The sequence below is a fragment of the Drosophila miranda genome, chromosome 4, assembly GCF_003369915.1.
Source record: "Drosophila miranda strain MSH22 chromosome 4, D.miranda_PacBio2.1, whole genome shotgun sequence".
In the NCBI taxonomy this organism is placed as follows: Eukaryota; Metazoa; Arthropoda; class Insecta; order Diptera; family Drosophilidae; genus Drosophila; species Drosophila miranda.
In genome coordinates, this window is record NC_046677.1 from 5,604,982 (window position 1) to 5,628,885 (window position 23,904).

Sequence of the window (23,904 nt, forward strand, 5' to 3'; positions counted from 1 at the left end):
GAGCAGCAGAGCAGCAGACCAGCAGAGAAGCAGACCAGCAGTCAGAGATCCACAAACACAGACTCCTACTCGTCGGCCCCAGTCATTCTTTGGTTCTATTTGTGCACTCGGATCTCCGTTTGCCCGGCTCTGGTCTATTATTTTGAGTGCACACAACTTGCCAGCACTAAGAACAGGAAAAAAAAAGGACGAGCACACAATGGGGACTGGGAACCCTTTTGGAATTGTCTTTGACATCAGGGGAGTCCATCGGTTTACCATTCATCAATTAATCCCGTTGGCAGCCTTTTGTGCAGCCCATAATCGAATTAACCTCGTTTAGGGCAAAACAATGAAATTGTTATCATCAGATTAGATATTCCATAGAATGGAAGAGCCAGAGCCAAAGCCCACATCAAATCAAATGCAAATATCGACTTTAAAAATGCTTTAACTTGAGGCTAATGGAATGGAAGAGGCAGGCACCTGACTACTTGCCACTTTGCCAACACATTTACATTTACAGGGCAGAGACCTGCCCTGCAGATACATTTCAAGTAACAATCAAAGCTTTGCATTCCCCTCTTTTTTCCTCTTTCGAAGTGGTTTGCCACATAAATTTGCACTTTGTTTTGTTTGCCGAGCAATCGAAACGAAACGAAACGAAACGAAACAGAGAGGTGGATACCAACAACAAAGAAAAACGTGTAAAGAAGTCATCAGGTGGGAGAGGCTTTGATTGGGGTAATCACACTCTTTAAACTGTCTTTAAGTGTATTTATTTAAACGAAATTCAATTGCGGGTCAATCGTTTCTTTTCCATTAGTATTTTCTGCAGCTCCGGAAAGTGAACATTATTCCGATTTAGATTGATGGTAAAATCCGATTTTTTGTGCGACAGCATATTTTTAAGGAACTGTCGTTTCTCAGCTCTCTTAAGGGATTCAGTTTGAGACCCACGGCCACCTTCAAGACGTCCTGGGTTTACAGATCGGGCATCGGGCGCCTTTCGTTGCCCTTCTTCTGGGCCTTCTCTCTTCTGCACACGATCCTTCTTGTTGGCTTGAAGCTTCATTTCATCTTCCTTTTCAAATCGTTTGTAAATATCATAGATGTACGAGTACACATCTATGACATCTTCATTAATTTCTGTCATGCATTTTCTATAAGACAGCATCGTGGCTTTCATACAAAGAATCTCTTGGGTGAGTAAATCTAAGCGGTCCTCTAGCCTGGAATCCATCAGATTTACTTGCACCTCTTTGTTTGAGGAATTGCTGTCCTGCATGGCATCCTGATACGTGGATTCGTCCAGGGAACTGGAACTGATGTCGCACAACGATTCCATTTCACTGTGCCTTGTTTTCGGTGGTTCATTGAGTGTTTTCGCTAAAAGTTGACTAAATTTCGACATTTTACAAGACCAGAAATAAAATTAGTTATTCTTAAAAAAAAAATGTATATATTTTTTTTGATTAATCTGGAATACGAAATGCCCTAACTACTTGGATGAGAATAAAGTTTTAAAGTAGTTTGGGGGGGATTTATAAGGTCAAAGCTGGGTTGAGGGTGATGAACTAAGAGGACTATTATTAAAACTATTATAAAAAATAAAAAATTATTATAAAAAATAAAAAATTTTTATAAAAAATTCTACATCTTTGAAGTTCTTTGGAAATAAATGCATTTTCGGAATGGAGAATTTCGAGTGCATAATGTATTTTGTTGTTTGATTCAGGGACCGACTCAGAATACCAATGCATTGAAGGGGGCCATAGAATAGGTTTTTGCTCCCTCATGCCTCACTATTAGCCCTCTAGCTCTATTTATGCTTTAATCTTAATTAAAAATCACACATTTCGCGCCCATAATGGTGGAAAATAATCATATATGTTTAGACCAGCCCGATTAATTGAATTAGAATGCAGATAAGACCCCCTAAAAACAATATAAACACATCCAATCCCATGCATAACTAAAAAACACACCCCTGCAGTAGAATATTATATTTTCTTTCTTTTTTTTTTGGTCTTCTTTGGGTGAGAAAATGACAAAGCATAAGCCATTGGAGAGGCGTCAAATCACTTAAACGCAAAACGCAGATAAAGGCTAAAACCAAGGCAAAAAAAAGGGAGAGAAAAAATACAACTCAAACCCGAAAGCAATTCCCAACAATGACAGCCCATAAAATGATGAACTCTGTTTCTCACATTTATGCTGCTTTTTTTTTTTTGGATACTGGAGACGGCATTAACTTTGACATTCGCATGATTATGACTCTTGTCTGGCCATGACTTTTGCACTTTTGATGGAGACTTGATGAAATTAATATCAGACAGTGCCTGAAAGAAGTTGCCGGCTCATTGGCAGTGGCTTCTTATCAGTGCCTGCTCATTGATAAGCAAAATCTCAATGCCTGAGTGCATGACTTTTCCAACTTTAAGTATATCTATGGCAAATGGCCAGAGATGAGTCGTCTTTGTGGTTATTTATGGGTTTATTCGAGTGAGTGTCTCATGAGCATATTTTCTATAGAAGAAATGCCCACTAGAGATGGGCAATCCATCGAAGATAGGGGCAAATTGAGGCTGGCCTGGCTTTACCTTTGAAAATCCTTACGGTTTGCCTCTCTTGAAAATCCCAATTGAAGCCTTGTATCCATTTCGATTTGGAATTATGTCTGTGTGTTTGTGTCGTGTCGTGTTGCATTCATCACACACTCAAAAATTCCCATCTGGCAAACCATCTATCTCTCTGTAAATACTCACTAGACAAATCCTATCTATATGCAATCAGCAAATATGTGCTCAAAAGAAACCAAACCCAAACCCAGAGCCCAGGCATCCCAGAGCCTTTCGTCCCTCCGTTCGATGCATAATGCAGGCACTTTTGCAGGCAAGTGGAAATTATGTCAAAACAAAACGCAAAACGTGTGCAACTCAAGTCACTCGTTAGTCTGAGAGGCATTTCAATTAAAGAACGGAGAGGAACGAGCACACACGCACAGACACAGACACAGACACAGACACAGAAATGGGAAGATTGTAAGCACAAAAGTTCAACTTATATGATATGCAATGCAGAACGGGGACGAGAGCGGGACGGGGCGTAGGGGTTGGAGCAGACCGCGTAGGTGGTGCACTGATGTGGCCGAATGGACCGGGGTGGTAGCGGGATGCTGCCTCAAAGACATGAGCTGCCATTTATCAGCGCCAAGCAATCTACAAATTTCTACGCTACACGCTACAGAGTTCTCTACTGACATAAAGGGGGGGTGCCTGCGCTATGGGAGAGTTCTGGACATGGGATATACCTATATTTTGATGGGATTTTGCATTTATATATTTAATAGCATTTTATTTTTTTTGTCAAAAAGCTTAAATACACGACAAGACCCCATATTTATCCCTACATTATTTTCCTCATATTTATAAATTTGTAGTTTTAATTTTTATTTTATTTGAATATACAAAAATGATTTATTGATTTTATTTGTGTTTTTTTTAATTTATTTATTTTAATTTACTTATTTATTTTAATTTACTTATTTTTATTTATTTTAATTAATTTATTTTTATTTATTTATTTTTATTTATTTATTTAATATTTTTTATTTATTTATTTTATATTTTTTATTTATAAATTTTCTTTTCTTTTTAATTTCAAAAAAGGATTAGTTTCTATATAATTGATCCTTTATTAACGATTTAATACTTACTTTAGGGAGCTTCATTTAATTTTAATACACAAACATATTTAATTTTTTTTCTTAAAAACCTTTTTTGTTTTTAAAAGCACTAATTTCGGAATAATTGATTCATTAATAATGATTACAAAATTAGTTTACTCTAGATAATTTGTATAATATTTTAAACGAATTCTAAATTTTTTTAATATCCTTCCCTCAAATATATTCCTTCCCATTCAATAGAGCATCTCCTGTTCGTCCAGCGTCATCGTCTCCCCGTCATTTCATGTTATTTATACGCGATTTCAAAAAAAGAATATCCCCTATCCTCAGTGCAGAGAGAAAGAGAAGGGAATCCATGGGCGGTTCTGCTTTTGTTTGCAATTGCAGTGGAATCGCTTTTGCTTTGCTTGGCTTTGCTTCTCCCTTTCCTATCCTATCCCTTTCCTTTCTTCCACTGTACATATGTCTGGGGCAGCAGCATTTGTAAGGATTTGCCATGTCTCTTCCATCTTCTTTTCGTACTCAAACGTAGTGGATTGCTGTGTGTGTGTGTGTGTGTGTGTGTTTTGCAAGTTGACTTCATTCATTCATTCCGAAAAAAAAAAACAGATATAAAATAAGAAAAAAGTTAATTCATAAATCGCACAAAGCGCGCTGATACGAAAGACGCCGCACACACACACACACATACACCCTAAGAACCTCGTATGATGCAAAAATGCATTTAGTCAGATGTGCAGATTGCAGATAAAAAGCATGTGCCTGCAGCAGAAGGAGAGAAAGGATCTCCGTCTCCGTCTCTGTCTGTATCTTTATCCCCTGTTCAAATAAAAGATTTCCATCAGGTGGCTCTTATGGCGCATAAAAGTACTTAAATTTGTTTGACTTTTGGCTAGATATGGGTAGCCCCGGCGGCATGTTCGACTCGTGGTTGCAGGGTTGCATTGTGGCCCATTGTTTCGCTTCATTATGCGAAATTGCTAAGGCAACTCACGATCCCGCACGCGCGGACTTGTTTAACTTTTCACCCATCGTCGAGCACGCGGATGGGGACGGGCGGTTCGGGCGGTGACGACAAACAGAAACAACGACGTTTTGTTTGCGAATACGTTTAGCAGAAGATTGTGACGCTATACATAGAGTATATACATATATATATATGTTATCTATGTATATATATAGGTTATTCATGTGCCAGAGGCGAGAGGGTTGCATTACCGCTTGGTATTTCAGAGATACTTATTTAATGAGGAAATATTTTTGGTATTAGATGGCCCGGCAAACCATTTGCCGCAGTGAAATATGAAATATTTCTGCTTTTTGAACCTGCTCACACGCACATTTTCGTTATCTTGTGGGATTCGTTCATTACTGATGCAAAAAACCAGAGATTGCAGCTTACTTTCACTCGTTTCCTGCTTCTGGTTGTTGTAACACTTGAAAACTTTTGAATGGACCCCCTCTGACCTCACCTGGTGGCAGTCAGGCATGAAATTGAACGGTTACTTAGCGGCATTTTCAATAAGCGGGGGAGCATGGGACATGGCTAAACATCCATGAAATGGCTGGCAAAACTCTTTTTCGACTTCATTGAATGCACTCGGGCGATAGCTGGTGCCTGGTGCCTGGTGGCACATGTGACTCTTTATAAAGTCGTATAAACTGCTTATATCTCAACACTTCAGAACCATCTCAAGTGTTACAATGACTGGGATGAGAAGAGTTGAGCTCTAGGATGGTTTCCAGTGACGCATCGACAACAACAACGACAACGACAACGACAACGACACTTGAGGCACAGACAACACAAAAAGAGGCAAACGCTTCCTTTTGTTGGAGGCGCAAGAACTTAAGGCTTAAGCCTTTTTTGGAGAGAGTGCCACAGTGCCTCAGGAAGCTGTACGTGATTTTATCAAAGGAAAAGCCAAATGGAGAACGGAGCCAAGCCATCCCCCCGCCCCGACTTTCACCAGTTATACGCCCCCTGGGCTGCGTCAAAATATGCCGCAATCAGGCTGCAAAACATTTTCATTTATATTTAAATACAAAAACGCCGAAAGAAAACGAAATCGTGGAATGGGAATGGGGTTGTACTGGGGAAAGGGCCCAGCAGAAACAGAATCAGAACCAGAACAGAACGCGTTTTCGATTCTGTTTAGCCGCTTTTCGGGCAGCTTATCGACGCCCACGACGCATATGGGCAGGGCAGGGCAGGGCAGGGCTCTACTCTCCTCTCTCTCTCTCTCTCTCTCTCTCTCTCTCTCTCTCTCTCTCTCTCTCTCTCTCTCTCGGAATTCCATATTTATTGGGCACCATGATTTATTATAATTTTATGCATGAATCGCATTTTCCTCCTGTCTCTGTCCCCCCGCACTTCCCCCCACGGGCTGTGTTTGTGGGAGGGGTGGAGTAGTGGGCGTGACTATACTGTAGGTAAAATATGTCCGGACGATTACGTCTACCAATGTCTCCTATGTGTTGCGTCTCACTTGACCTATTCTCTCACTGACATGCATATCAATATACGGGAATAAATACTCCCACATATGTATTGTGCACATGTACATGTGTATGTATGTGCGAGCAAAACGCTTTTCTAGACCAAAAATTCAATCAATGGGAAATGATTGGTATGGGAAGATCTAGAGATGAGAATGGAAGATGGAACTTGTTCTTATCTGACTTGAGCTGCAGTTTATCGCCAGACTCGATAGTAACATTAATATTTCTTAAATTAAATAACTATAAAAATGAATTATTATATGTAAATTTTATATGAATTATTCATATATTTTTTATTAATTTTTTTAAGCGCCGTTTTTTTCTTTTTACAAAATGTAATTTGCATGTGAATATAAGATATTATCACATATACAATTATGTTTTTTGCTATTACTGTTAGAGCAACTTATACAACAGTCACAGGAAAAATTACGATGATTTAAAAAAAAAATAAAAAAAATGCATGTCATCAATTTTGAACTATTTTAAGAGGGATATTTTTTGGTTCAATTATCTGTCCAGGTTCAATTGACACAACAAAAATTTTAAATCATTTTTTGTTTTAAAAAGTAAAAAATATTTGTTTAATTTTTAAATGTTTATAACAAAATTAAAAATAAGTGTTTTATTAATAAAACACAGAGCTTACTTTTTTTTATTTCACAATAATCAAACAATAATAATTTTAACAATAAAAATCCGAACTTAATTTTTATTTAATTTTGAATAATACAAATAAGAATCTACTTTTATTTTGAATTTTTCAAATAATCATAAACCAGTTTTATTTTTAACCTTGAACAACTTCTGTTCAACTTTTTTAAATTAAAAATAAAATTATTATAAAATTTTTTATTTCATGAATTGTATCATTAAAATTGTTAATAAAATTTTTTATAGTTTGTATAAGTTTTATAAAGTTATAATACTTATGATCTCTGGAGTTATTAAAGTGAATGAAGGATAAGAATGTTGTTGATTTTTTACACACATTTCTGATGAGGAAGACAAGAGAAGAAGGGATCTACTTGAGAGAAAAGACAACCCTTTCATTTTTAATTTTTCCTAAAAATTATAAAAATAAAAAACGAGGAGAGCATTGTGAGTCGCAGCTACGGCCGCGACTCCACATTTCTGACCGATATACTTGTATATACTCTTTTTGAGTATCGGGTATAAAAATCATAGATAAATCAAGAAAATTATTTAAAATTTTCTAGAAAGTATTCCAGATCTCGTACAACTCGTGCTTAAAAAAATGACTCAAATTCGCAGGTTTTATTTTTGCCATGAGGCACACTTTCAGTGACTGCCTCACTGGCTGCCTCTTTCGTTTCACCTCTGACTGGTGCTGAGGGGGATGGGATTCGGCCTCCGCCCACAAATGATGAAACTGATTAGACATCATCTTGCTGGCATTTTCCCCAGTGACAGACAGGCCAGAAGTTGGTCAAGTGGTTTTCTGGTCGAAAAGAGAAAATTGCTGCAGCATTATGCGGGAGACAACCCCCACCCTTTCAATCAACCCCACACGCACGCAGGCACTCACACACACACACACACACCTGGGAGACAGAGAGACATATGCAGTGCATGAATATTTCACACTCACAAAGTGAAAGGAGAAAGCGAAAGCAAAAAGGCCTGCGGATTATCACACTCAATAGTGCCATTCTTCTCCTCCTTTAATGCCGATTCTCTGTATCTCGTGTATCCCGTGTATCTGTGTCTTTCGGTGGATGTATCTCTGTCGCATCTGTATCTCTCCCTCTCTCTCCCTCTGTCTCTCGCTTTAATGTGGTTATTGTTGTTTCCAAGGCGTCTGCTCATTAATTCATATGATGGCACTTTTGCCTCATTGGCAATTCAATTGCCAACGCACAACAGAGACAGCGAGATAGTGCGTGGGAGACAGAGACAGAAAGGTTAAGTGCCAACTTGCACACGTATTTCCCCCCACCACCACCATCGATGTATGTATGTGTGCCCACTCCACACCATGCCAAAATGAGCATTTTGTTTATGCATGCATAATTGTTCATATCTGACCAGCACCAATACATATCACCCGTTCCGATACGGAATTATGCAATTTGGGTGCCCAAAAAAGTATGCTACGAAATTTGGGATTCGCATTTTATTTGCCGCCATTACGAAAGGATTATTTATGAGAACTGATGTTAATGTTGAATGGAAATGTTTTACGTTTTATCGGAATATTTAGATATTACAAAAATTCATATATTGCCATATAACGTTCGACTGTACTCAGAGAAAGGCTCTTGAAGGTCGCACTGGATATAGATCTGGATATAGGGCATCACTTTTAAGCCTCTTTCGGTTTTGAACTCTTCTACAGAACATGATATTTCTTTGGAGAGTCATATGTATCTTATATTGGTAAAAAATGGTTACATTTTCAGGTGATAAACTGTATTCTATAATATTGTATAATTTAAAAGGGTGCAAGTTCCCTAGTCCCGAATTTTTTGTATTTAATAGAGAAATTTGTATAATTATTACTTACAAAAAATTGTAAATAATATCTATGAATTTCCTATTCTTCAATTGAGGTTCCTTGAGAATATAAAGTTCTAGAGGAAACCCTCCTTGAAACAAAAAATAATATTCCAACACCATAAACAAACTTATCGGAACATTTCCGCCCCCGTCCAAAAACACTTCATCAATTTCCATTACATTTGGATCCTCTCTCTCTCTCTCTCTCTCGCCTTCTCTATCGAGAGATATACGACCCGCATAGGGGAATTATTCAGTGAGCACTCATTCAGAACCTCCAACGATTTGCACATGGCAAATAAATAACCAAAAATAAATATAAATTATACAACATTAGGCGCAACAAACCACCAAGCAAATAGGAGTACAAAAAAAAAAAAAAAAAACCAACCTACAGTTGACTAATTAACGGGCATTAGTCAACACTGGCGGCACGGCATGGAACGGCTCGGCTGGCCAGTTCATTGCCAAATCGAATGTAAAGCCCAGCGATAAGCAACTCGGAAAACTGTAATTCAATGTTCCTAAGGGGCGCCCGAGAAGTGCGGGGGGAGTGCGATTATGAATGATAAGCAAGGAAAATTCACACAATTACAACAATTGCTCATACGACCCATAGCCAGAGCCACGCCTACCGCCCTACCGCCCTCCCCCCACCCAAAAGGCCCCATAGCCGCACAAACTAACGGTTGTAATTTAGGAAATTCAATTATGTGTCCCCCGAAAACCCGACCGAAAAGCGAACAAGAAAGGACGACTGGTATTTGGAAAGTCGAAGGTTTTGATACACTTATGATCCGAAATCAATGTGAATATTTTTTTTGAGATTTTTGAGACGGTAAGAAATGGATACAACTACATTGATTGTTGGATATATTAGGAATATCTTGAGAAATAAAACACTTCGGGATATACAAAGTTTCATTGTAAAAATTCAAACTTTGGGACTATTAATATTAATAACAAAAAATATCTCTTTGTAATATAAATAATAAATTGAATAAAAAATATGTAATAAATAAATATTTGATTTATATTTAATAAAAAAATATTTAATTTATATTTAATAATAATTTAATCATTTATATTTAATAAATAAATAGTTAATTTATATTTAATGAATAAATATTTAAATTATATTTATTAAATAAATTTTGTATTTATATATAATACATTTTTAATTTATATTTAATAAATTTTTAGTTTATATTTATAAAATAAATTCTTAATTTATATTTATTAAATAATTATTTAATTTATATTTAATAAATAAATATGTAATTTATAATTTATAAATATTTATAATGAAATCAGCCGTGCTCATATTTTTGCGATTACAATTGAAATTTTTGTGCTCCGGTTTTTAATACAGAAGAAATTTGTAACCCAATTATTTCGATATAATTTTTTTAATATATTTTTCTGTCAAAGGAAAATAACAATATTCTGTGTTTTTTTTCCATTATTTTGGTTATTATTTGATTTTGGTTTTTATTTGATTAGCAAATATGTTTATATTTTTTTCCCCGCTCATAAAATTTTTTAAGTTAGTTTTTTAAATTGTAAGAATCTAACGAAATCCAAAAAAAATTAGACCACGATTTGCGATAACCGAAGCATGGCTGTATGTACTTTTAATTAGATAAGAATACCTCCTTTTATTTTGTGTCAAAGTCTCCCTTCAAACCCCTAAGGCTCTGTTTTTGTAAAGGGTATAAGAACTCTGTCAATTCCTCCGTCAGCATTGAAGCGTAGTTGAAACGGATGAGCAGTGGGTTACAATGTGCTGTGGCTGAGTGGATTGTGGACTGTGGATGGATGGGTCAATTGTGCGGCGGATTCTAGCCACCTTTCCCCCGCCCCCCTACCGCTCCCGCTCCGAACCGTACCGCCCCGGCACATTGCATGTAATCAAACAGTTTGCGTAGCAATTTTCGATTATCGTTTGACTGATTTCGTGTTAAATCAATTAAGACATTGCCATCAACGTTTCATCGAACGTTGCAGTGTTCTTGGGGCTAGACCGGACTAGGCCTGGTCCCTGCTCCTTGGTCAGTATTCCGTGCCATGCGCCTATTTATCTAATGTGCGGGCCCAGACTGCCACCCACCCTCACCCACCCCCAACAAGGACACACGACTCAATTGTCTTGCTGGAGGCCAGTCCCTGGGCCTTATTGATTTGTGCCGCAAAACTTCTTGTTACAGATATTTCTTTTCTTTTTAGCTTTTGCTTTTTTTTTTTGGGTCTAAAAAATTTGCAATTTTAAATTTATGAAAAATGTTTTTCTTTTCTTAAAACCTGCCGCCGCACTCTCCCCCTCTGTCCCCTGTCACCCGTCCCCCTGGCGGCTCCTGCCAACTGCACAAGTTTTTCCTGTGACCAAAAAAGTAAAGTTTGTCAAGAAAAACTTTGCTTTTGCTTCATTTTGTAGCCGCATAAACACTTTGAAATAGACCAAAAACTGGAGTTCCAAGTGTTGGGGCAGGGGTAAAGGGGTGGCCTGCTGCCTGCTGCTGGCAAAAGTTTCCATCCCGTAAATGGCCGTTAACAAGCGAAAAAGATTGCTGACTGAAAATTTAAATTGAAAATTTTTCAACGTTAAAAGAAAACTTGGTTTTCCTTTTAGTGCGTTTTCAAGTACTAATCGATTCAGGACTTCCAACCAAAGACCTTATTTCTTAATTAATATTTAGAATTTTCATTTCATTCTCCCCCCTAATTGATTAAAATAATTATTGTGCACTCAATTAACTAAAATTTTTGGCAATAAAATTGATTTAGATGTAAGCAGGACATTCCCTTCGTTAGGATTTATGCCACCTATTGTTGCCACTCGCCCGTGCGGTGTGTGGTGGCATGTCAATAAGCCATTCGATGTGGGCCTGGGCTTCGCTTAATTTTCGGAAATATCGCCTGAATGATTTCGTGTTAAATTAATTAAAATCAAATGCGTGTCCGGCAATCATTTGACCACCGCGATAAGGAGGGTTTCTCTCCCCCGAAAATCAAATCTGGCCATAAATCGGCAAGACCTTGTAATTGAAAGCGAAAATGTTATAGGGCTATTTGTAGATCTTTTTTTGTACTCCTACGTCAGTACTTTGAAGTCCAGAGAAATCAGGCCATGGAACAGGGCAACAGCACTGTTAGCAGGGCGGGTTAACAGACTCCGCTAACAGTTGCATTACAGCGCTCTGTAAGACCCTCTCTGGCGCTTGCTGTTAAGATCCACACGGTTCTCGGGCGGCCTTAGCTTTCAAGCTAGAACATGATGAAATTATACAAAAATGATCCAGCATTATTAAGAGCGCTTTGACGCCATTTTTTATGAGAGAGCGAAGAACGAAAATTCCTGTTTTACTGAACAAAATAAGACCCGAAAAGAGAGCCCGTTGCGGTTGCGGACGACCTTGTATAATTTCGTCATGAGCTAGAACATATGTACATACATGATTTATTACGTTCCAATCAGCCAGCATACAAAAATTTTTCAAATTCAATACGACATCCATATTTACCACTTTTTTTTTACCACTATCTCCACGATCCGCCCTCCTACAAATAAATTTATTTACATAAATAAATATTTAATATTCAATATTCATCTGTTTGAATTATGCATTCATATTTTTATTGTTTATATATACAAAATTAATAATTAAACTCTGGAAAACTATATAAATCATACAAAATAAAATTAAAATAATTTTTTTCTGACTCTATCTTTTTTTTGTATAAATTTCAAGAAATATTCAATAAAAAATATCTAAATAAGTGCTCAATTCTACATTGAAGAAATTTTATCAGTCAATTAAATAATTTATAAATGTATCAAAATGTTGAAAAAATACACACGCGCCACAATTTGAAACAATTAAATAAAACACACATATTTCTAAGCGTAAAAGGAAAATAGAAGAAAAAATCCTTTTATGGCATGCCAAAAATCTCTAAAACGAAAAAAACTCAAATGACAAATAAAAATTGTTTTTAATTAATTGCGGTTTCAGTTTCCTCTCTTTCGATATTGTCTGTTTTTTGTTTTTAAATACCAAAAATACATATTCATATTTGATATATTGAAATATTTATATTTTGGTTAATAGAAAAACTATTTCCAGGACATGTGTGTGTGTGTATTGCGGTCGTCTCTCACCTTCCCCCTTGCTTGCCAATAAACGGGAATCTACTATAACTTTTCTCTGCTGATTGTGTGCTTATTTAAGGCAGCAGCTGTTCAAATTTCTATATTCCGCTGGAATGCATTCCCTCCCCCACCCCCCCCCAACACGCAGTCACCGCCACACTATATACGCCAACATGAATTTTTATAGTTTTTCCCAGCCATTGGCGAGTAATTAAATTTAACGCTTAAAACAACAGCAGACGAGAGGGAAAGCGAAGCTTATCATTGTGTGGGTATAATCGACATGTGGATACCCTGGATACTTCTGAGCTCTCTGCCCCTCTGACAAGAACATCATTGGACCCATACGATTGCCTTCAATAGGCATTAATACTGTAAACACTCTACCGACCACTCATCGACTTCCAGGGTAGAATTCGTGGATAAATTTATTCCAGATATCCATATACAGAGGCGCTGAAAATAGTAATCTAGGGGTAATTCTTAAAATCAAAGAAAGGGCACTGAAGTTTTAATTTTTGTACAAACCTTAATTTACAAATATTTATGCACAAAATAATTTTGCTCTGAGAGTGGAAATTGTTAAAAAGAAAGTAATTTTCAATTAAATTTTGGCTAATAAACAAATTTCAAATTTAATTAAAAAATATTCTCATATTTAATTTAAATTTATTTCATATTTAAATTAAATGTATTTCGTATTTAAATTAAATGTATTTCGTATTTAAATTAAATTAATTTCATATTTAAATTAAATATATTTCATATTAAAACTAAATGTAATTCATATTCAAATTAAATATATTTTGCAGTTAAATTAAATGTATTTCATATTTAAATTAAATTTATGTCATATTTAAATTATTATTTTTATTTCATTTAAATACGAAATATATTTCATTTAGATAAAAAATATAAATAAATAATATTCATTTAAATATGAAATATTTTTAATTTAAATTCAAAATATTTAAATATAAACTAGATTTCATATTTATAATGAATATATGTATTTCATATTTATTTTGAATATATTTCATATTTAAATTAAATATATTTCATTATTTTTCATATTTCATTTAAATATATTACCTACGAATTAATTTTATTTCTATATATTTATTTTTATATTTACATTAAATATGGACCGTTTTAAAAATAAGTGCTCATGCATTTATGTTTAAATCAAAATTAATTCTATTTAGTTTTGTTTTAAAAATCGAATATTTAATTGAAACGTGGATGTGTTCCTTTTTCGTATTCCATTATCTTCTGAATCTCTCTGAGAGCCATTGGGAGCTTCGATAGAGAGTCTTCCTTGCCTGAGAAATTATTTTTCTCATTTAAAAATTAGCTTTTCAACTGCTCCCCTGAATCCCATATCTCTGCCATTACAGGGTATCCCCGAAAGGTACAGGAACTGACCGCACAAACAGAAAACCAAACACAGAACACAGAACACGGTGGAGCAACTGCAAAATGCAATTGTTAACAGCTCCGCTGTCCCCCCGCCAGTTGGTTTTTGCAAATCGTTTGACACGCCAAAGGGAAAAAATGTGCGCGAAAATTGAAAAAAATCGACGTACGAAAAAATAAAAAAACGTGAATAAATGTTTCTGCGGTCGGTGTGGGCATTTGCAAACAAATGATGCATAGAGCGAGAGAATGTTTGTGGTGGGGGTGGGTGTGGGGTTGCTCTGTTCTGTTCTGAATTTAAATTGCTTGTGAATTATGTGCTAAATGCATTCGAAACACCCGATCCGCTTTTCAATGTTGCGGTTTTCACTGCGAAATGATTATTAATATTATTGGATTTGTTTTTGGCTAGTGTGTGTGTGTTTTTTTTTTGCTCTGAATGGATTATTATTATTAATATTTATCACAGCTGTTGGTCCTTGGATTAAGGCAACTTACATTAGTCGGGTGCCTTAATGACGGGCATTTTGTGTAATTGGTATCCGCCGCCGCATTAGCAGATACTTTTAAATTGCCATTAAAATCAATTGAATATGACTGCAGATATGTAATTTGAATAAGGTAGTTTTTATGCGATTTATTCAGGCCTATTCAGTATCATTTGTTGTTAAGGAAAGAGTTTATGAAGTGTCTGAAAAGGTTCATTTAGGTGGAGTTTTTTTTTTTTCAATTTGGTAGAAAAAAAGGGATTGAAAATGTTTATTTTTTCTGAATTAAATTGGTATAATTGTTCGGGTAGGCCTCTCAGTCGGAGGAGGCTATCGAAGGCCTCGTACCAGAAGCCGAATGATCCACTTATGTATCCTCGAAGTCTAACCACCCTTATAGAGGTTTAAAGATCTATAGATCCAAACGGAAAAGCCTACCCAATGAATAAAACTTTGATAAGGTGTCCAAGATATCATTCCTTAAGGTTCCGCCTTCATAGATTTACGTTTTTGAAAGGAAATCCCTTTCTGGATTTAAATTTTTAAATATCCTTCTTGATCTTATAGATCCTTCAGCACATACCCATTATTTTAATGATATTTTCCAACATTTTAAGCCCATGAAAAATTAAACTTTTCTTATCCCCCCTTTTTTCCACCACTTTTCCCCTTTCTACCTTTTTATCCCTGTCGGGCGTTGGCCAAACAATTGGCGCTTTTATCGCAATACATAAAAATCATTAATTACAACAACTCGGAATGAAATTTAAATGTCAACAAAAAAAGTAACAGAAAGCGAAATTAACGAAGGAGATGGAACCAAAGAGAGCCAGCTAAAGACAGAGAGAGACAGAAAGAAGGACAAATATTGAAAAGCAAATTGAATTTTCATATGCGGAAACGTAAAAGGTGGAAATGCGTATAGGCATGGACCAATGGGCGTGGCATACAACAGAGAAACCAAGGCTGCAATTTTTATTGTACACTTTTCGAGGAGTCCCATGGTTTTTAGACGGTTTTTGGCAACAAATATTGTTCCAAATGAGAGGAAAAATAAAAGGATAAACTTCTTCTTTTGCGACCCCTTGAAGGGTTATGGTATCCCTGGGGAAGGGGATGCCTGTGCTAGGGTATCTACGCCTTCGACTGCCTCCCTTGATCCACACTTTATTTTCGTTTCCGTAGAGCACAGCACTTTGTGCTGCCCCCACGCACACACACGCACACGCATGGACTTGCACCTTCAACAGTTTTATTTTATGGGGGCGTGTGTGTGGGGGCATGGTGGCGGCAGCATTTTTGCTTTTTATGTTCGACAGATTTTCGTGTTGGTATGTGAAACATGCTGATTCCCAGTGATTACAATTGTTGTGCCCGGGACCCGTGGACCCCTAGACCCCAGCAAACCATCCGCCCACTGCCCAGGACCCATGAAAAGCACAACGAAAGCAGATAAATAAAAAAAGGCACTGCACAGGAAGTGAGTTTGTGTTTGTCTGTGTGTGTTTGTGTGTGCAAATATCTGCGGGTACGCGTGTGTGGGTGTAGCCGGCATTGGCGAAATTTTCGCACACGAAACATTCAAATGGAACAAACAAAAATCAACAAAAATAAAGAAATTTATAGGTGCCAGAACATCTGGATACCCTGTAGAAAATGTGGAGGGGAGTTCTGCAAGCTCTCTCTCTCTCTCTCTCTCCCAGTGTGGCTTAGCAGTTAAGGGTGAGTTTTTAATACTCAAATAGAGCGCGCCAGCGGTTTCTCTATCGCTTTCCCTCTCTCTCTCTCTCTCTCTCTCTCCCAGTATGGCTTGGCAGTTAGGGGTGAGTTTTTAATACCCAAAGATAGAGCGCAATCGGTTTCCCTCTTCACAGAGGGGTCTTTCCTAGTTCTATGACTGGTTCTATCCCTACCAAAACCCCGCACTTGGAGCTCTCAGACCCACAACCGCTTTGTAAGGGAGCCGTTTGGGATCCAGGAGGATGGCAAGAGGCTGGTAAGAGGCTGTATTGAGACCAGGGCAAAGTAGACCGCACATCTCTCTTAATTTTTCATAGATCTGTTGTTTTTTGAACCCCAGCTGTCCCCCCCATTCCCCTTAGCGTTCAATATTCCAGCTTTTTCCATGCCGCAGCCTTCCCTTCAACCAATCAATCCTCGCTTTTTATTCCATAAGGTATCAAAAAGCACAAAAAACACAAAAAATAACCTGCAAAAGTTGTCTTTTTCTGTTTTTGATGCTGCTCGTTACAATTTTCGTGATGTTCTGCTGACAACTCAACAGAGATCAAGTTATTATATGTGTGTGTGTATGTGTGCGTGTGTCTGGGCGTTCTGAAAGATATGTATATATATATAGACAGAGCAGGATAGAGAGAGAGCGAGGGAGAGAGAGATTTTTCGGCGCGGTTGTGGCGCTCAGAATTTGAGGCTGCGGACCGAAGTCCGGGCTCTGGGCTCTGGGCTCTGGTCCTTGTCCTGTGCTGTCCTTGGGTCCTTCTCGGCCGTTGACAATTAAGGTGAATGAATATTTTAATATTGGCAAACAGATTACACATGTGGGCAATGGGACCAATCCGCGCGGGCCAGCAGCAGTCGTGACTTGTATGTCATTCGATGGTCCCTGGTCCCGGATCCCGTGTGGTCCTGTCCGCCTCTCTCTTCGCGTAATGGCGTAAAATTTAATTCAATTGAATTGTTGGCACAATGCATCAAAGGCAAACCGTGCAACGAAACATCGTTTTATTATATCTTTTTTCTTTTGCCATCAAAAGTAATATTATATTTATATATATATATATATTTGTGAAATGAAATGCAATTTCTGAATGCAATTAACGTTTTATTTTCACAGATTTCTTTTCATTGTATTTCTCCACGAAAATATGGCCATAATTAAGCTCTGAAGCTCAATGTTGACTTGACTTCTTTTCCCTTTTGTGGAGAAGAAAGAGAAGCTTAAGCAGGAAAGCGGTAAGTATATACATATATATATATTGATTCATGAAGAATACGTTAAGAAAAGATTTAAATTGACGATTAAAGTGCTTCAGTTTAAGCAATATTTCGCACTGGAAAACCCTAGAAAATTTATGAAAACCCCCAGGCGACAAGCTCATCAAGTGCATAGCATAGCAGGCGGTCGGAGGACACAGTCCCTGCTACCGGGGCCTAACAACCAGAAAAGAACTGACGATGACGATGACGATGATGGTCGGTGTCCGACAAGTGTTTCGGAGGGGGGGTGGTAGGACCAGGACCAGGATTAATTTGCCAAGAGAAAAGAGTGAAGGGGTTACGTGCCGAATTTCTAATCAAAATTGCCGCAAAACAGCAGTTGCAGCAGACACAAAAACGGATTGTTTCAGTTGCTGTTGCCCCCTGTCCCTGCCCAACCGCCCCCCGCCCCCAGGCTTGTGGCATGCGTGTGCCTGTGTCTGTGGAAATCAAAAGCGCTTTGGTTGGCAGTAAAACTTGATGAAAATCGATTTTAATTACAAAGTCAATGCGCGTAATTGCTTTTGCACCTAACTCAAGTGCTGCAACCAGCAGCCAGCAGCAGCACCACTTTGATGTAGCAGATCTCTCGTTGGATTTTTTTTCGGTCTTTCTATGCAGAGTGGAAGGGGTTGCTAATGCAACAACTAGCAAAAAAGGCCTCGAAAATGAGCCGAAAAAGTAAGACGAATGTAAAACTGAAGAATGACAGGTCGTATATTGGTGGAACATCAAGCGCAGGAAGCACAAGGAAATGGTGGATAATGTGGAAGCCGCATGATCGACAACCCTAGGCGCACTCGACAACCCTAGGCGCACTCGCAAACCCACGGCTCACTGCTCAGCCCTCAGCTCGCTCGTCAATCCACTGCTCACTCGTCAATCCACTGTTTACTCGCCAACCATCGGCTCACTCGGCAACCCCTGGTAAACTCGCCGACTCCTGGCTAACTAGCCAACCCGCGGCGCACTTGCCAACTCTCGGCTCACTGCCCAGCCCTCGGCTCGTTGGCAATCCACTGCTCACTCGTCAATCCACTGTTTACTCACCAACCCTGGGCTCACCCTCAACCCGCCACGCAGATATTAGAGATTAGATTTTACAGATCAAGCTCGCTCGAAGTTCAGAGCGTGGAGTGCCAGGGGAAAGTGCCTGCTCTAGAGCCAGTTTCAGATCTCCAGAAACATCTCCATCAGATGTACATCGGATACTGTGGCTAGAGGTGCTTCTCAGACCTTCTAAGCTTTATCATAGATCGAAGAGGATGTTCTGTACCTTTCGTACCTTCATCTTGCGATACTCTGTGCCCCTCATTCTACGGACCATCAACCCAAAGAAAAATGTCTCTACTCCCAAGAGATCTCTCTAAAGAAAAGTGTCTCTACTCCCAAGAGATCTCTCTAAAGAAAAGTGTCACTACTCCCAAGAGATCTGTAACCCTAAGATAAAATCCAAGTATCCAAGTAAAGACCTCTATCGCGAAGTCAACCTTTAAACGAAAACATTCAATTCATTTAAAGCACCTAAACGTTTCATAAAATATTGAGGAGGCCACAAATTATCATCACAGTTTGTGTGACACGCCGAAAAACACTCAAAATTTTGTTGGGGAGACACCAATTTAATGGTTATTTTGCAGCTATTTTCAAAAGCGTAGGGTTGATGTCGCTGCCATTTCCCTGTGCATAATTTTGCGCTGCGACAATTATTGCTCAATAAGCGAATTGTTTGTATTGCTGCAGTGCCCCCAAACGCGTGGCAGTTGCATAAATGAATTCCAGGCGAGGCAGCACAACAGTGGCTAGGGGGCGGGCGGGGGAAATATCTATGCAGAGAAAATAGACAGAGGGGTGACTACCGGGGGGAGGTGGGGAGGAAAATACCAAAACAGCGAAAGAATTTTTGGCGTTTGTGGTTGTGGCATGCAGCACGCACTGCAATTTCGATACCGCGTCGTCCTTTGTTTGTCCATAAAGCTCTCCCGGCAGCCAAATTTACTGCACTCCGAAAACCAAGTCCAAAATGTCAATTCAAAAAAAATCAGCCATCGCTGTTGTTTCGTCAAAATTTCAAATATTTCAACCATGGAAAGGTATTCAGACAATAGATGGGTTTTAGATGCAGTCGGGAAACGTTTAAAAGAGTTGGGAATAGTAGAGAAGGTTTAGTTTTAAATCTATATATATTTTTTGACGGATTATTGGGTTTAGAAGTAGAGCCGCGGTGCTTGCTGCGACTAACAGCGCTTCCTCTGGTTTCTTGTGGAATTACTTGTCGAAAAGAAGTTTTTGCTTGAACCAAATGAGGCATAAGGAAGGTTCTAGAGGCAGCTTGGATGTAGAGAGGGTATATTTTGGTTAAAGACGGATCATTGGGCTTAAAGGTGGAGCCGCGGTGCTTGCCGCAGCTCTTGCTCGTTTCTTGTGGAATTCCTGATAGAATAGAAAGTTGTTCTTGAATCAAATGACGTGTAATGGTTGTTCTAATCTATAGTAAAGGCCTTGTAATCTCAGTTGAATAAGGCTTCACTTAGGTACTCCAAATCAGAGCTCATACAATTCTAATCAGCGCCAAACTGTCTCGCATTTGAAGAGAGTTCTTCAGATACCTCCAAAACTGATAAGAAAGTCAACTCTCGAACTTTTATAATGTTTTAAATTGGCCGATTTAAAGCTGCATTTATAAGCTTTTGTGTAGGTGAAAGATACATAAGCTATGTGAAAAAACAGAAGCACATCTGATTCACTGAAAAAAGCTCAAAATCTACCCGAAAAAAAATTGCTTTGGGTCACATTGGAAATAAAAGGTTTAATTTCGGAACCATTGTCTTTGGTATAGACTTCTGTTGGACACGGTTTATATGATTAGAACACCAGCTTGTATATTTCCCATTCGTCAGCCCCATGGACCCCCCCTGGAAACCTCATTTAAAGCGCTGCCTGGGAATTAGGTGTCCTATAAATATACAAGTGTATGTACGAGAGGTGTTTGTATCTGTGAGTGCATCCAAGCAAAAGCAATGCATTCCAGTGCGGTTCGGGCTGTACCTGGCTGCGTGGCTATTTGTGAAATTGAGTTTTTGCAGTCGAAAAAGTGTTGAAAGATGCCATGGCAACAATCTCTTCTCCTAGCAGCAGCATCGCTAGAATGTTTCAATTAAATTTCATAGCCCGCAACGGAATTCTGTAAATTAATGTGTAAATAAATGTTTTATGCATATTTTTCAGCTAGAGATGATGAGAGCTGCTCTCAATAGTTCTCTTATTTAATTAAATAAATAATTGTACAATTATTTTTTTTTAGACATAGAGAAGTGTGGACGATATTCTTCCCAGTCCATCGCAAAGAATTAAAACACACACAATTCAGTATCAGACAGACATCGAGTCATACGGGAACACAATAAATACAAATCAGCAACAAGTACATTGACCTCTCCCACAAACCATTTGTTGAGGTACTTTAATCGGAGAACACACACCTTTTAATCTTTTTCTTTCCCCCTGATAGTGTTTCTTTGTCAGCGTTCTTATCTGTTCGACGAAACAATTAGCTTTCTTCGACTAATTGGAAACATTATAAAGATTCGAGAGTTGATTTTCTTATCAGTTGTGGACGTATCTGAAGAACTCTCTTCAAATGCGAGACAGTTTGGCGCTGATTAGAATTTTATGAGCTCATATTGGGAGCACTTAAGTGAAGCCTTATTCAACTGAGATTACAAGGCCTTTACTATAGATTAGAACAACCATTACACGTCATTTGATTCAAGAACAACTTTCTATTCTATCAGGAATTCCACAAGAAACGAGCAAGAGCTGCGGCAAGCACCGCGGCTCCACCTTTAAGCCCAATGATCCGTCTTTAACCAAAATATACCTTCTCTACATCCAAGCTGCCTCTAGAACCTTCCTTATGCCTCATTTGGTTCAAGCAAAAACTTCTTTTCGACAAGTAATTCCACAAGAAACCAGAGGAAGCGCTGTTAGTAGCAGCAAGCACCGCGGCTCTACTTCTAAGCCCAATAATCCGTTAAAATATATATTTAGATATAAAACCATGCCTTCTCTACTATTTCCAACTCTTTTAAACGTTTCCAGACTGCAGCTAGAACCTACCTTAAATGAGGGATTTTTTTTCCAAAATATTGGCTTTCAAAACTTGGGAAAAGTCGAAAAGAGTGATTTCTTGTGTTCCCATTTATCGGTTAATGGGGGTTAAAAACCATCCTCCCTGCAGTTATATTTGGCCAAAGTATAGATGGGCCGAGCAACAAGCTGTTTAAGTAAAATATTAAAAGAAAGTGCAGCGCTAAGAGGGATTCCAGCAAAGAGTTACAGAGAGAGAAGGCATCAGTAACAGATCCAGGAGATCCATCAGCAGCAGCAGCAGCCCCACCATCGTCGTCGCATCGCATCAGTCGTCGTCGTCGTCGTCGCCGTCGTCTGCTGCAATCTTGATTTAAATGAAATTTAACTTTTTGCATATTAAAAAAGTTTTGCATTTTTCATGCGAAATAAGAAAAGTTTTTTGGCCGATTTTTCCTTCTCTCTCTCTCTCTCTGTTCGGTATTCCTCTCCTTCTGCCGTTGCCTTGCCATTCGTTTTGTTTTGTAGTTCTATTTTTACCATTTTTTTTTTTTGGTTGGGCATTCGTCGTGGACTGCAAATTAGATAGAGGATAGAGGAGACCACTCTCTGGACCACTTAAGGCCACAAAGCTGCCAAGTCATGGTCCACAAAATACGTATACGCAGTGTGCCCCCAAAAAAGCAAAAGATATACGCAGGAAAACATTTTTTTGGGCTACAAATATTTTAAGAGTACAAAAGAACGATGTATATTTTACTGGTGGATCATCGGCTGCCTTTGGAAGTCAAACTGTATCTGCGGCAGAATTAGAGATTAATTTGTGTGTCATCGAAGTCCGTGAATCACATGGAAATTACATTTTTTATACCAGACTTTCCACAGTACCTTCTACTAATATTTAGGAGGTATTTGTGGGATCATTAGGGGTTGTAGAAGAACCATCTTTGAGGTATTTGTGGGATCATTAGGGTTTGTAAAAGAGCCATCTTTGAGGTATTTGTGGGATCATTAGAGGTTGTAGAAGAACCATCTTTGAGCTAGTTGTAGGATCATTAGGTGTCATAGAAGAATGCTGCATTTTTAGAGAAATATATGAAAGTTTTTTATAGGAGAAATTAATGAAACTTTGATTCAAATGCACTGCAAAAACACATACCATTCTGGGCCCAAGGCATCTGGCATCCTCTTTGTAGGTCGTGTGTTTTTCTATGGTTTTAGAACATCAAGTAACCGTATGTTGGTGGGCGAAATCGACGCCCGACCCAACGCAGTTGACTTTCGGTATATCGATAGGTCCGTCGCTGTCCAGCCGGAACGGGACTGAGTACAGTTGCCTCGGCTGAAACTTCTGCGGCTGGCACTTGTGAGGCCACCTGTGGTGCCTCGCCATTGCCATCCTGTTGGGTGTTTCCTTCTTGCTGAGAATTTATATTCGAGTCACTGGGAGTTTTCGATTTGTTACTTTAACATTTGATAGACATCAAAAACAAAGCAAATTTTTTAAATTTTCTTTAAAGAAATTTTTGTAAATTTCCGACTGCTACCACCTGGACTTTAATTCTGCCATTAATAGTATTTTCCAGTGCCTCGAATGCAGGGCAAACTAAAAGAACATTTTCCAGCAGCCACTTGGGGGAAAAACTCCCCAACAGTTTTCCTTCTTCAGAATCGTTTTCTCTCTGCCGTTGGGGGGTGGGGTCTGTGCATTATTTTATGTTGAATTATGGCGCCTATTGTGTGTGTGTGTGTGTGTGTGTGTCTCCCTCTCTCTTTCTCTATCTTTTGGGGCGGCAGCAGAGGCGTGCCATTTGCAACGTGTTTTATTTACAGACGAGAGGCGTGCAAAAAATTAGCACTAAGCGGCGAGAACGAGACACGTAGCTGGAGAGAAGAGTACGGGTAGACAATAGTGGGGTGTGGAGGGGAAGGAGCCAAAAGCAAATGGCTCTTCTCAGGTAACGGTAAACTAACCCAGAAAACCAAGAGGCTGTGGTTCCTTCTTTCCGTTCGCTCCAAGTTCCTTATGAAGATTTATGTGCTGTTGTTTTTGCATCGCTGCCTCCGCCAGA

At 38.4% G+C, this 23,904-nt stretch overlaps 1 long non-coding RNA gene across 2 annotated transcripts; it reads right to left on the reverse strand.

Moving 5' to 3' along the window:
* Positions 1 to 22,525: 22,525 nt before the first annotated feature.
* On the reverse strand, positions 22,526 to 23,324 carry LOC108162901. 2 transcript variants are annotated; one of them, XR_004472679.1, is made up of 3 exons: positions 22,992 to 23,324; positions 22,693 to 22,907; positions 22,526 to 22,624 (listed from the first exon to the last, which is right to left on the reverse strand). It is a non-coding gene; the product is annotated as an uncharacterized LOC108162901 (long non-coding RNA). The 2 variants fall into 2 exon arrangements; XR_001775612.2 differs by having other exon boundaries at positions 22,526 to 22,630; positions 22,992 to 23,323.
* Positions 23,325 to 23,904: the final 580 nt, after the last annotated feature.